The following is a 12,897-nucleotide window of genomic DNA, read 5'->3' on the forward strand; positions in this document are numbered from 1 at the left end:
ATTCCCAGCTTGCCGTGGCTCAGCCCAACATGCGAAATGATGCCCGGGGTGCGCTCCGGGTGCCGCCGGGTCAAGGCAGCGCGGCCGAGCGGGGCAGCCCCCGCCGCAGCCCCCGCCGCCCGCCGCCGCTGCTGCGCGCTGGGGACCCCCCGGGGGCGCTCACCATGGCCCTCGGCCGGGGCTCTCCGCACCGCCCGTCCGCCGGCTCTGCCCCTCTCGCCTGCTCTTTTTCCCTCTAGCCCGGATTTGTATGCCTGTCACACGTAGCGCCTTATTGCCGGCGATGTATGGGGCTGCGGGATCCTCCCGAGCGCCGGCGGCTCCGGGCGCTCCCCCCAGGTTCAATGTTAACTATCTCCCTCGCTCGCGCTCTCTTTTTTTTTTTTTTTCTTTCCTCCCTTTCTCTCTTCTTCAGCTACTTGGGCGTGTTCTCCAAAGGAGGGAGTTGTCCAGCCGGGGGGGAAGAAAGGCGGGGGAGGTGGGAAGCAGGGTAACAAGAAATGGCAAACGGATCACCTGCCGGCGAGGAGGCTCACAGCGATCCGCCCCGGGCGGAGAGCTCGGCTCCTCCTGCGGGCACGGCCCGGGGGCAGGCGGCGGGGACCCCGCGGGGTGGCGGCGGGGGGCGCCCCCGGGGCTGCACCGACGGGGCGCCCGGCTGGCCCCGGGGTGCCGGGCGGCATGGGGCCGCCGTGCTGGGGCCGGGACTGGCACCGGGACCAGCACCGGGGCCGGGACCAGCACCGCTGCTGCGCGCCGGCCGGCACCGGGAGGGGACCGAAGTTGAACGGCGCGGTTGTCGCCTGCTCCCGGGGCTGCGCAGCACCTGGGGCCGGTTTTATGCGTTCACTCCGGCCCCGACGCTCCTCCCCCGGCTCTGCCTCCCCGCATGCAACGTGCCGCTTCTCTCCCGGGCTTTGCCCAGCCGAGAGCAGCCGGCGGTGCGGGGCGAGCCTCCGGCACCCGCAGCATCCCCGACGGCGTCGGGGGCACGGAAAATCCCCCGCGTTGCCTGCGCGCCCCTGGAGCGCCTTTCCCACTTATTTTGCCACCGGTTCCGCCGCGGCCAGGGATGGGGCCGTGGAGCCCCGAGGGGCGGAGCGGGGAACGGGCCGGGACCAGGTGGCTGCGGGACGCGGCCGGCTGCGGCCCCACGGGATGCACAGGCCGGGGGGGGCACCGGGGGCGGCCGAGAGGAGTATCCCCGCTCCGCGTTGCGGGAATTTGCGCGGATACGATGACTAGTTTATTATCCACTTGAAATATTTCAAACAGGGAGGTTACCTAAATGATAACAGGGGTGTGGTGCTGGAATTGTTCTGCTGATAGTGTTTTGCTGAAAACAAAACAAAAAGAAAACAATAAAACGTGCCCGCGATCCGCGCCTGAGAGCCGCTCTGAAGCCCCCCGGGCCGAGCGGCGGCCCCGGTGCACCCCAAACCGGGGGGATAAAGCGGGGGCGGCCGCCGGGATACGCAGAGGGGCAGGGGGGTCCTGGCGACCCTGTCGCTGGTGACAATAGGGGCAGGGAGGGGGGTCTCCCCTACCTCCTCCTCCTCCTCGTCCCCCCGTGCCCCTCTCCCCCCGTCTCCCCGTGCCTCCCGGCACACCGGCTGGCTTCCCATCACCTTTATGCCCCGCAGCCCCCGCCCTGGGGAGGGGGCGGCCGGCCCGGGGCCGCCTGCGGAAAGCGGAACGCGGTGGGGCGGGGGGGGCTGGAGGCAGAGCCCCCTCGGGGGCGGCGGAGGACGCCCGGCCGCGGGCAGGTGGGGCCAGCAGCCCGGCGACACCCGCACAGACTTTGTCGCGGCGACACCTGGCGGGCACGGCGCGGAGCGGCAGCCGCGGCCCCGGCACCTGCGGGCGGCCTCCGGGGCTCCGCGGCCGCCTCCGGAGATCCTCGGCCTCCTCCGGGGCTCCGCAGCCTCCCCGGCCCCGCAGCCTCCGGGGAGCGAGGGGCGGCCCCGGGCGCACAGGTTGCTGAGGGTTTCAGGCAGCCGCGGGGATGTCTGAATGGGAAATAAATCCCAGGCTTAGGGCACAGCCTCTTGGGGTGGGAGGGAACCCCCCCGAAAAGGAGGTAAGAGGGAGGCAGAAAGGCGTTATTCCAAGTTGCATCTATCTATCTGTCATCTTCTTAGATCAGCGAGGAACAGGCTGTGTTGAGACCAAAAGTGAGCCCAACCCTGAGATCGTGCTGGGACAGGCACCCGGCGCTGTGCACCGGCACAGGCATCGCGGCAGCTGTGCGTGTGGGGAAGCAGTGGAACAGGTGGGTCGTAACCAGAGATTGTCAGGGAACGGTGTGCTGTGCACACAGCGTGCTCCGGCAGCAAATACCCACTGAGATGTTCATCAAGCTCTTTGAGGTATACAGGTCAGCAGTTCGGGCACAGAGGGATTGTCCAGCATGAGGCAGCAATATAACACACATTTGTTCTCAGTTCTGTAAAGGAACATTGATGTGCTCCGTGCACTGTCCCCCTTGCACATCAAGCTGATGTTTTCCAGGTGGCCTTATCGCTCCCGTCAGTCATAAAAGCACGTATTTTGCCCGTGCAGATGTGTGAATGAAGGTCTGCATTTTTTGCTGGGTACAATGACGCCCTCATCCACCACTCGGGCTCCTAAGTGTTAGGGCAAAGCAAAGCAAAATGCTGCAAGTGGGCCATGGAGCTGCTACTGAAGAGGCATCAGTGGCAGATTGGGGGGGGGATAGGCACAGGAGCTGCATTTTCTCTTGCTTTTAGTGCAATTGGTCACATTGGTTCAATAGTCCTTCAGCAGAAATGGGCACAAACAGGCTCAGGAGTCCCATTCTGAAACAAAACCTGCTCTCCAAAGAACAAATCCACTCCCCAAGTTAACCTCTGAACACCAAAAATACCGGGATATCATTTTAAATGTGCCTCAGAATTTCAGCCCACGTTCCCTGCTATGGTGATCTGTCACACCAAGCATTGCTTGTGAGCTCTCTAGGCTGCAGTTTTGCTTTTTCTGTATTTCTGGTGCTGTAGCTATGGTTGTTTTGTCTGACCCAACTTCAACAGGTTGGCTGTTTAACACAGCGTAGGGTAGGTCAAGGCTAAGTAAATTGTTGTCTTAAGGTTCAGTAAGAGCAGAAAATGGCAAAGCCTCCTCAAAAAATGAAGATAAATAATTTACTGAACTAATCAATGACTTTCTCTTACTCTGTTCCTAAAAAAAATTGTGACCTAGATATGTGTGAGCGTGTGTGTGCGTGTGCACATGCGCATGTGCAGCATACATAAAATAACATTCCAGTGCAGATTACAGGTAGGTAGTTTGTCTTGTTTGGCAAAGTTTCTAAAACATTTTGATTACCATTTAAAACGTTTGTAGGCCTTAAATGGTCCTTGCAACCATGTGGTCTTCATGGTGGTCCATGGTAACTAATATTTACCTACCACCTGTTTTACAGTCCATATGTACCCAGCCTTCTTTTTTGTCCTTCTACTTACTACTTCTTAATTTCTGCACAATAAAATCAGAGTGAGGCATTACAATTGATTATTCTATTTCTCTTAACAGCATAGCAATGAGTTACAGGACGTTTGGTAAATTAACACAACGATTAGAAATTCATGACAGAAAAGTAGGAATCAGGAAATTGACTTTGGAAATTAAAATGAACTTGGAACCATGGTCTTCAAGGGGTTAAAAAGAAATCCCAACACTCCTGACTTACAAGAAGCTGTCTGCAGGTGAAAATCCAGCTCTTAGCAGTAACCGACCAGCACTGTGTCTGGGACTGAACCTGGACAGTCGGAACCAGCCTGCTCCTTTCATAACGTAAGGAAGCAATAACCAGCATTTCTGTTAGCTGTGAGGATCCCCTGGGTTTTGTCATTTGGTGCACTGACAAATAGGTAGAAGTCAGAGGGTTTTCCCTGTTTTTTGAAGCCAACGTAACCAGGGCTGTGTGGTGCTCTTGTAGGGATTTAGAAATGAACTTTCTTACAGTGCCAGATGTTCTCCTTTTGATAATGCAGTCCTTTTATCCAGCACTTAAAAGGACTCTGTGGTCTCAAAACCTAGGCAGTTGTTGCAACTCCACAAAGCCAACGTAGCTGCCAACACCATCAGACGGTGGCGGACCCGTTCCAAATGCATTTGACTCTACAAGGGAGGGAGCTGAATGCATCTGGGAGACTCAGACCCACCACCCCTGGGGATCCTCCTGGCGCAGCAGCCTCCAGAGCAGGTATGGGGCAGCCCAGCAGGCACGGGGCAGCGTGGGGAGCCAGGGGCAGCCTGGAGGGCTAGGGGCGGCTCTCGCAGAGACTCAGGGAGGTGAGAACCAGGCAGGCGGCTCTGCAGGCCTGAAATCACCACGTCCTGAATGCACGCAGGGCAAAGACCAGCCAGCCCGGCTTACTGCCCAGCCAAGCAGATGCTGTACTGCACCCACCCAGAAGAGGGGAAACTGGGAGAGCATTTTGTCCCAGGCTGTGCAGAAGTAGGGCTGGTGTGCAGCAGTTTCTGTCTCACAGCCTGCCCTGAGCGATGGAGCCTGCCTGCCTGTCATGAGATGCTCGCTGCTATGAGGAAACATACCCTGAAGGAGAGCGAATAGTTTTATTCTAGATATGATCTGTTCTCTCTCACCTTTTACTACCCAATTCTTTATTTAGCAGCAGCAACTTTCTTCTGAACAAAGGCCAGGCCCAAGCTACACCCTTGAACCATCCATCACTTGTTGCCACAATGGTGTTTCTATTGTTAATTGTTTGTCAGGGTTGCTTTTTGGGGTTAGGCAGTGCAATGATTTAGTAGGCTAGCTAATCAGCTCTGAAAATATATTCTCAAAATAAATTATATTTTAGAAAGAACAAGAAGCTCCAAAAGCCTGTAGGTCTCGATGCAATCCTTCTGGACTTTTGGACTCCGCTCACGAGGCCAGAACTGGACCCTGTGGTTTCCTCCAGCTGAATGGATTCACGGCTGCTCCTGCTCTCTGCACCGAGCGAGGTGAGTGAAGCTACGGGGGGAAGTTTGCACAGTGCCTGTCTGCTCAGTGTGTGGCTCTGGTCAAGGTTATTAATGTCTCATTTTTCATAAACATAAAGAAACACAAGAAAAATATCCATGTAAAACAAAAAAGAAAGGTTGTCTGTCTTTTTTTTTTTAAGATGGCCTCTGATAACATGAATTCACAAGGGAGAATGTGGTTAAAAGCCCATTTTGTAACTAGATCCTAGATGCACATACCATCAATACTCCAACTCTGGCTCCCTTTTATCAGGCTAATCATAGCTGCACAGTTTTGTTGTCAAAACATCTCCTGTAAAAGTCAGACTAGAGAGTCCTTTCAGTAGCAGAAATGTGAGCTTAATATACCCACACTCCCTGTATCACGAATCTCCTAATTCCTAAAAGGGTGCTTAAAAATACACAATAAATATAAATAACATTCACAAAGCCAGTTTATTTCGTGGGTCCTTCCTCGCCTGCTCCCCAGTATATCATATCACTGGCAACCACAGTAACTTCTCGGTTTACAGATGCATCCACAGACCTGCCAGATGAGCACTAAACAGCCTGCTGCAGCGTTTTGCTCAGAGAGCAGCCAGTGACGTAGGAGCTGCGGCAGGTCAGGGCGCAGGAAGGGCGAGAGCCACCCTTGCTGCCGGGCCGGGTTTCCAGGATGGGTCTCGGCTGGCTGCGAGCGCTCGTGGCAACACAGGGGCGACACGTGCCCTGCGATCGGTCACCCTGTGATGGGCTTGGTGATGCAAAGCTGGGTCTGGCGAGCTCAGGGCTGGGCGCTGGGGAATCTGGAGGGGGTTTGCAGCCTGTGAGAGGGAAACCCCAATCCCCAGACCCATGGGCAGGGGGCTCCAGGCCACCAACCAGGCTGGTGGTGGCCTCAGGGGTTAACGCGAGCCAGCAGGCAGAAGTGGTTCCGGCGGGCAGGTGTACCTGGGAGCTAATTACCTGCAGCTTCCACAGATAGTAACTGACAGGCTCAGAGCTTTATAAGAGCTGGAGCTGGCAGGAGCTTGTTCATTAGAAACTGCTGGAAGTTTTGAGGGGTAAGGAAAACGTTGCTGTGTTTACGTTTCTGTGATTTAAGTGTCCACCAGCTTGGAAGATGCACTTTTTTTTATGGTGACTTAGTGTAGAGCTGTGTCTGTGTGCAGGCACTCATTGCTGTAGTTTCTGCGGTGTCTGCTGGTTTTTAGAGCTGGATGTGGCTGAAGGAGCTCTAAAACTAAGGTCTGTAAGCCCAGGTTTTCTCAGAGATTAGGTTTGCTTGAACTCTTGAATCCAAGTATGCAGAAAAGAATACTTTACATTAAAGGAAAAGTAATACCTTGGTGAAGCTGCTCAAAGCTTGAACTGCTGACTTGCACCCAGCTATGTTTGGGGAGAAAGTTGTCTTCAGGTTTTGGGTCTTAGTCAAGGACATTTCCCCAGGTAAAGACATGATCACCTTGTTGAGTGTTTAATAAAAATAAATAAATAAATAAAAGTAGAATTCAGGGGCTGTTTATCTACTGTTTTGACACTTTCTCAAAGTTGTTCTTTTGTTTGTTTGCTTTCCCCCTGTGCTGTCTCAAGGACTGGGTAACTGTTGTTGCACCTTGAGGGTTTTCCTCTGCCCCTTCAGGTGCATGTGCACACCTCAGTCCTGATGGGGGCTGCGTCCCACAACAGACCTATCTTCAGGCTGCACATGGCCATGGGCTGCAGCTCCCTGGGACCATCTTGACGGTTTGGAGTTTGGACCCTGCAGTTGTTGCACATACTAGAGAAGGAGCTAATGATTAATGCACATGAAGTAAGCTGCTCTCTCAAACAGTAATCCTTAATGGCAGTAGCAGGATTGCAGAAGCAGACATATCCTGCCAGTTGCTTTGAGCTAAGTACATGAATCCCCCTGGTCTGTATGTCCTGTGGTCAAGTGATGTGGAAGTGCCACTGGGTGCCAGTTGCACCACCACCACATGGGCACCTCCAGTTCTACAACAGCTCATTTTTTCTCTTTTGTCCCCTGACAGGTATAAATATGGCTACTTGTTCAGAGGGATGCTACTCACCCAGGCATTTTTGTTGTTACTTTTTTCTTTCCTGCATAGTTTCTCTAGGAGATTTTCCTGATTCTACCCTCATATCAAATGTAGTGGGGCATATGTTGTATTTGAAAAAAAATAATACTCCCTGTTTGTCAGAATGTGCACTTAAGCAAATACTGTTTTTGTCTTTTTTAAGGAAAAAATCACATTTCTTTTATATATTAATGGACACTGAGGTGAAATGATGAACTGGCAGAGCAGATTATCTGTTGCCAAAGGAAGGTCTTAAGCACCACGGATCTGATCCAGCAAATGTGACAGTCCTCCAGAGAGCTACAGATGATGTTAAGGAAGAGGAGAACTTGACAGCTTTGGAAATACCAAGTCTACAGAGAGGTGGAGTAGCAGTAGCACACATGGAGGGATAAGAGATGTGTTTTAAAACTGGATGTCAAACACACATCTTGGTTAGCCATGGCCAGCCAGTGCTGAATATGTGAGTCCTGCTGGTATATCTTCAGGTACCAAAACCTGCTGGATGCTAGTGATTTGCCACAGAATATGCTGAGCTCTGACAACTGTTCATAGAGCCGGGGCAATGAGCTGAGGAGATGCGTGAGACGGAGCTGTACCTGATGCCAGTCACTGCAAAAGTAAGGCAGGCTTTTTGTTGGACAAAGTGCCTGTGTGCACAGTGATGTGCAAAGCAGACAGCACATGTGGCTGGGTGGAGAGCAGCAGCGTGGACAACAAGGGTGTTGTCTATTCCCTGAATGTGCACAGGGCGGAGTCACAAAAATTGTGTATGGGAAGGGGTAACAAATAGCATGAGGAAATCATGTGGAGATCAGGGGAAGCAAACTCATGTTCATGGCAGGAAGGAGTGAAAGGGTGGAGAAAATGGAATGATGGGGAGGAAGGCACAGAAAGACACAGGTCTACTTTCTGTTCTGATGAAGTCTGACCTTGGATGCATCTGTAAATTTGACAATCAGAAGAAATCTTGAAGCTATCACTGCTAGCAATGAGTCTAATATTACTAAAATTATAGCTTTAATTAAAATAATAGAACTGAAAACCTGTCTCCTCCAAAAGGAAGTTCCCTTTCCCCCCATTCAAAGGTTTGAAATGCTTTTTTACAAGGCTGATGTCAAGATGTCACTAGAAATGTGGGAGGGCATGGTGATATCATGGTGTGAGAGACAGTTATGGGCAAGGCACATAAACTTTATGAAATATATTGTAACTTTTCTCCCTTCCGTTTTAGCCATTGCCTAAACTGTAACCATAAAACTGTTCTTAAAATAGCACTGCAGGTTTTAAAAAAAAAAAAAAAAAAAAAAAGGAAAAGTACTGAACTAGATTTATTTATTTATCTTCAGCCGACTTGTTCAAACAGCCTTTGTTAATAGGAGAACTTCAGGGGGATTCTGTGGATCCTAAGAAAGGGAATTGTATTGTGGCTATTGGGGCTCTTACTAATAACTTCCTATCTTCCTGCAAAGTCAGGAACTTCTTCCTGTCTACCTATGCACAGAAATTTATGTCTAGCTGCAAGGCAAAATAGGTTTGCATTCAACATTTACTCTAAATTACGTAAACAAGATTAACTGATCTGATCTGTCTAAAAGCGTGTTCATCGAAGATGCTTGAATAGGCTAGGTCATGCTCTGGAAATGTTGCTTGCACAGACACTTCAAGCACATCTGTGGAGCAGAGGCCTGCTAATGCCTTCACAATGGTCCACTCAGTCTTACAGTTGTTCCCAAGCAGTAACTGTGGAGTAAATAAATTAAAGGTATAAAATATGTAGTTGTAAACTGTTGAGTGTCTAATGATAGCAAAGACAACTGATTGAGTCTTTACGTGTTTGGTACAGTTGAGAAGATGTAACACAGAGATGAATCAGTTCTTAGTCCATGAGACTGATTGGAACTCTCTGACTGGGTTTTGGTAGTTCTGCCTTCACTGGTTTCAGCCAAGCTTGCTGCCTTAAGCCAGATGAACAGCCATGGCATGGGAAGCTAATGCTTCTTTGTGCACTTGGAGGGTTGCATAGCAATGCTGCCTTGTACTCCTGTGCTGCCACACAGATGTTGCTGTCTGAGACCAGAGCCAGAGGTGGGGCTGTCTCTCTAACAGCCAGATGAGGACACTCATCAGCTTGAATTAGTAGTTCTAGTGTCAATCTACCAAAATTGCTAACTTTTCTGATAAGCTTCATGTGCTGATCTGATGCCTCCATATAGTCACAGAGGATAACCGAATACTTGGTGTCTGCTCTCTGAGCTGGAAATGACTTCCAGACATAATCTTAACTCGTGGATCAGGTTAAAATAGCTTTCCACCTGTGTTCTCGTTGGTCTGGTTCAAGTGTGTGCTCTCCTCAGTGAGGGTGTTTCCTGTGCTGCTTGTCAAGTGAAGGCCTAGAAAGGGCACCAACTTTCATTGACGTGTTCCTGGGAAGCATTCTGGGAAATATGGCCAGGGTGTGTAAGTGCATATAAACTCCACGGGCAGCTCAGCAGTATATGCTCTTGCGAAATGACTTTCACGTGGACCAGAGAGGAAGGGCCATTTGAAAGGTGTCAGCATTGTGCTTGCACTGAGCAGGGTTTGCAGACTGAAATGACCTTAGGAGGGTTTACGTGTTTGATAAAGGACATGTGATAGGATGAGATTGCAACACTTCACAAGTCAGGGCTTCCTGATAGGTTTATATCTATCTATTCAATAGGATGGCATTCTGCGGTGTCATCTACAAATGTAGGACATGGATTTCATCCCAAAAAAACATTATCAAGTAGAAGATGAGTGTGGAAGATAAAGGAGTAAAAAAGGAACCATGTTGGGCAGTATGGTAGGCAGCTGCTGGCAAGTAGGACGCCACAGCATTAAGTGTAGGAAAAGAACAAAGTGCTTCTGCAAGTGTTCATAGGGAGTCCTAAGCTGAAATTCAGCACCCAGAAAGAACGACGCTTCCTCGGAAATAAGATGGTGAGGCATAAAGACCAATGTAGCAAATCATCCTTACAAGTGCTTTTTATTTGAAAAGTCAAGTGACTTATGCTTGATGCGGAGTTGATTGTCACATGACATGGGTGCAAAAGGATGAGGCTATGTCAAAATGACACTGAGGAGACCAAATCTGCTGCAGAATACTAGACTGGTGTGAGCAAAGCAAGAGTGAAGCTGGCAGTCTAACAAAGGTATTACGTGGTGACAGTTCAGCCAAGTGGATAATTATCACTTCTCAGGATCCTATGCAGAAAGTCTTCAAGAGAATTAAACCTCATGTGGAGGTTTAATAAAGAGGGCATTAGGAGAGAGGTTGGAGGCTGTAATTTGTTGTGGGGTGTCATGTTGTCAGCAGTGCGAAAAGGTGGGGATGGATGGAGGCATGGCTAGGAGCCTTGTTTCAGCCAGGAAGAACCAGAGTTACGTGTAGATCTAAATAAGAGATGACCTCTAAGAAGGATACTTCTTATTGTAATCATCTAATAATTCTTATTTAATAGAGGGGACAAGTCTGAAGTTGAGCAGTGAACCAGAAGTTATCTCTGTGGAGGCAGTCATTGACTTTGTGCATGGAGATGAGTTTTTTGGTGTTTTGTTTTTTTTCCTCCCCAGAAATGGGATAGTAAGGTGAAAGAGACCAGGATCTGTTCAAGCCAGGTGAGAAAGACCCCTTAGCAAGTGTCCAGAATCCAGAAGAATGCAGAACAAGATCTCAAGAGCTTGATCAACAGTAAATGAAGAGGGATAAAGGTGAAGTGTGTGAGTAAGAAGATGTGACAGATATTAGCCAGAGAAGTTTGGGTAAGATGTGAGGGGCAGGAACTTCTGAAGGAACATCAGGATACTATAAACAGCAGTGAGCTATGAGATGGAGTGGTGTCCAGAAGGGCAAGAAGAAAATCAGGGATTTTGGGGTGCCTTTTAAGGAAAGGATGTGCTAAAGGATATTAGTGAGGAGGAAATTAAAGAATATCATCTTAATTAACCTTAACCATTTTCATTTAAAACAGAAAGGGTGAAGGAAAGTGAGAGTGCCCTGTTGGAAGGGAGGACAGACCAGTGCTCTACCACAGAGACAAGGAAAATCTGTCACTCATTTCTTGGGAGAACATGGGAGCCAGGAAAAGCAAGTGGTTGACAAGTCAGAATTTGCATCAGTGAGAGCTGCAGATATACTTCTTCAGACTCAGCTGAGTCTTACAGCTGCTTAGTTGGGAAGGGGACAATAAGGAGAGGCAGAAAGAATGAATTTGTTGTATTAATAGCTTTGGGGGGGAAAAAGGAGGAAAATAAAAAATTAAAATGAGTAGTTAGTAGGCCAGACTCTGGGTAGATAGTCTAGACTGGACTGGAATGAAGCTTGAAAGAAAATCAGCAATTTCCAAATGGAGAAAAGGACAGGGAGGAGAGGTCTGCAAACAGATGAGGAAAGAAAAACTAATTGAATTGTCTGGATGAGCAGTGATCAGAGGGAGAATCTGCAGAGTGGAGAGGTGAGGAAGAGTAGTGCTAAGTAAAAAACAGCAGATTAACCATTTCAGAGTGACTGAAAGAGTCAAATGAGGTCTGCAGGTCAGCTGGAGGCCCAAGCAGGCAGAATTGGCTGTATAGGAAACTGGTTGGGTCATCGAGTCAGAACCTGACACCACCAAGAGTGGATGAGGGCATCGGGGACAAGAAGAAAGCTTTGGCTTGATTGAGCATGGAGGCTGAGGAGAGGCTGGGCACAGAGTAGAAGAGGCAAATAAGGAAAGAGAAAGGGCTTGGAAGCAGTGGGGAGAGGAGGGACCCTCAAACTTTTTCCTGATTCAGGGAGCTCAGAAAAAGGAAGATCCTCAGGAGAGGAAGGGAGCACAGGTGAGGTCCTGAGAGCTGCGGGTGGCTGGGGTGAGCCCAGAAATGGCCAGGAGGGGAAAAAAATTCGGTGGAGGCAAGGAATGGATATAGCTGGGTGGGAAGGACAGGACACCAGGAGGACAGGGACTCGATCCAGGGTTGTCAAAGGAAGGGATGAGGGGCATGGTGGGAAGAGGATAGGCTTGGCACGGAAAATGGAAGAGCATAAGGAAGATAACGGGGCCAGATGCTGCTATGAACAAAGGGTGAGGTCAGAGCAATGGCCGAGCGGCAGACAGACACATGTACAAAAACAGAAAACAAGAGGCAGCTCCTGCCTGCAGCTTCTAGGTACGGTGTTTGGCTGCCTGCAGTCAAAAGTGATTGATTACAGTTAGACGTGTGCTATTTCGGCCCTCTGACTTCAGATGCTGTAATCTAAGCCCACGATGTGCTTATCCTCACTGTGGATAACGATTCAAGCATAGGGATGATTTTGGGGGAGACATGTCAGAGAGCTTGTCCCCAAACTGCGTTTGTAATCCTGCCACTCCTCTCATCAATCATCAGGCTAATATAAAACTGGCAGCATGCTTCCTGTTAGAGTGTTGTGAATTTTCAAAGGCAAAGTGCACTATTGTTTAATAGCCAATTATTCACTGGCATTGATAAACAGGCTCTGCTTGTGATTACTGCAGCAATTACTCACTCTCCTAATTTAGACATGAGGAAAAATTAATTCAAGCTTCCAGTTGATCATTTATATCTTTGGCTTCTGTAATACACATCACAGAGCACTGAAAACAACTCCACCATAAAGGAAACCGATCTGGTCAAATTGATAACATGTTTTACTCTGGTTCTGTTGCTGAGAGGCATAACCAAGTCCAAGCTGAAGGGCTGTGGCTAAAGAGGTTTTTTTAGGCTTTGGGGGATATAAAAATTTGAAAACCTTTCTGTTAAACCTTAAATTAAAAACAGAGGGGAGGGATGTTCCAGTAGT

Source organism: Cygnus atratus, chromosome 10 (genome assembly GCF_013377495.2).
Source record: "Cygnus atratus isolate AKBS03 ecotype Queensland, Australia chromosome 10, CAtr_DNAZoo_HiC_assembly, whole genome shotgun sequence".
Taxonomy (NCBI): Eukaryota; Metazoa; Chordata; class Aves; order Anseriformes; family Anatidae; genus Cygnus; species Cygnus atratus.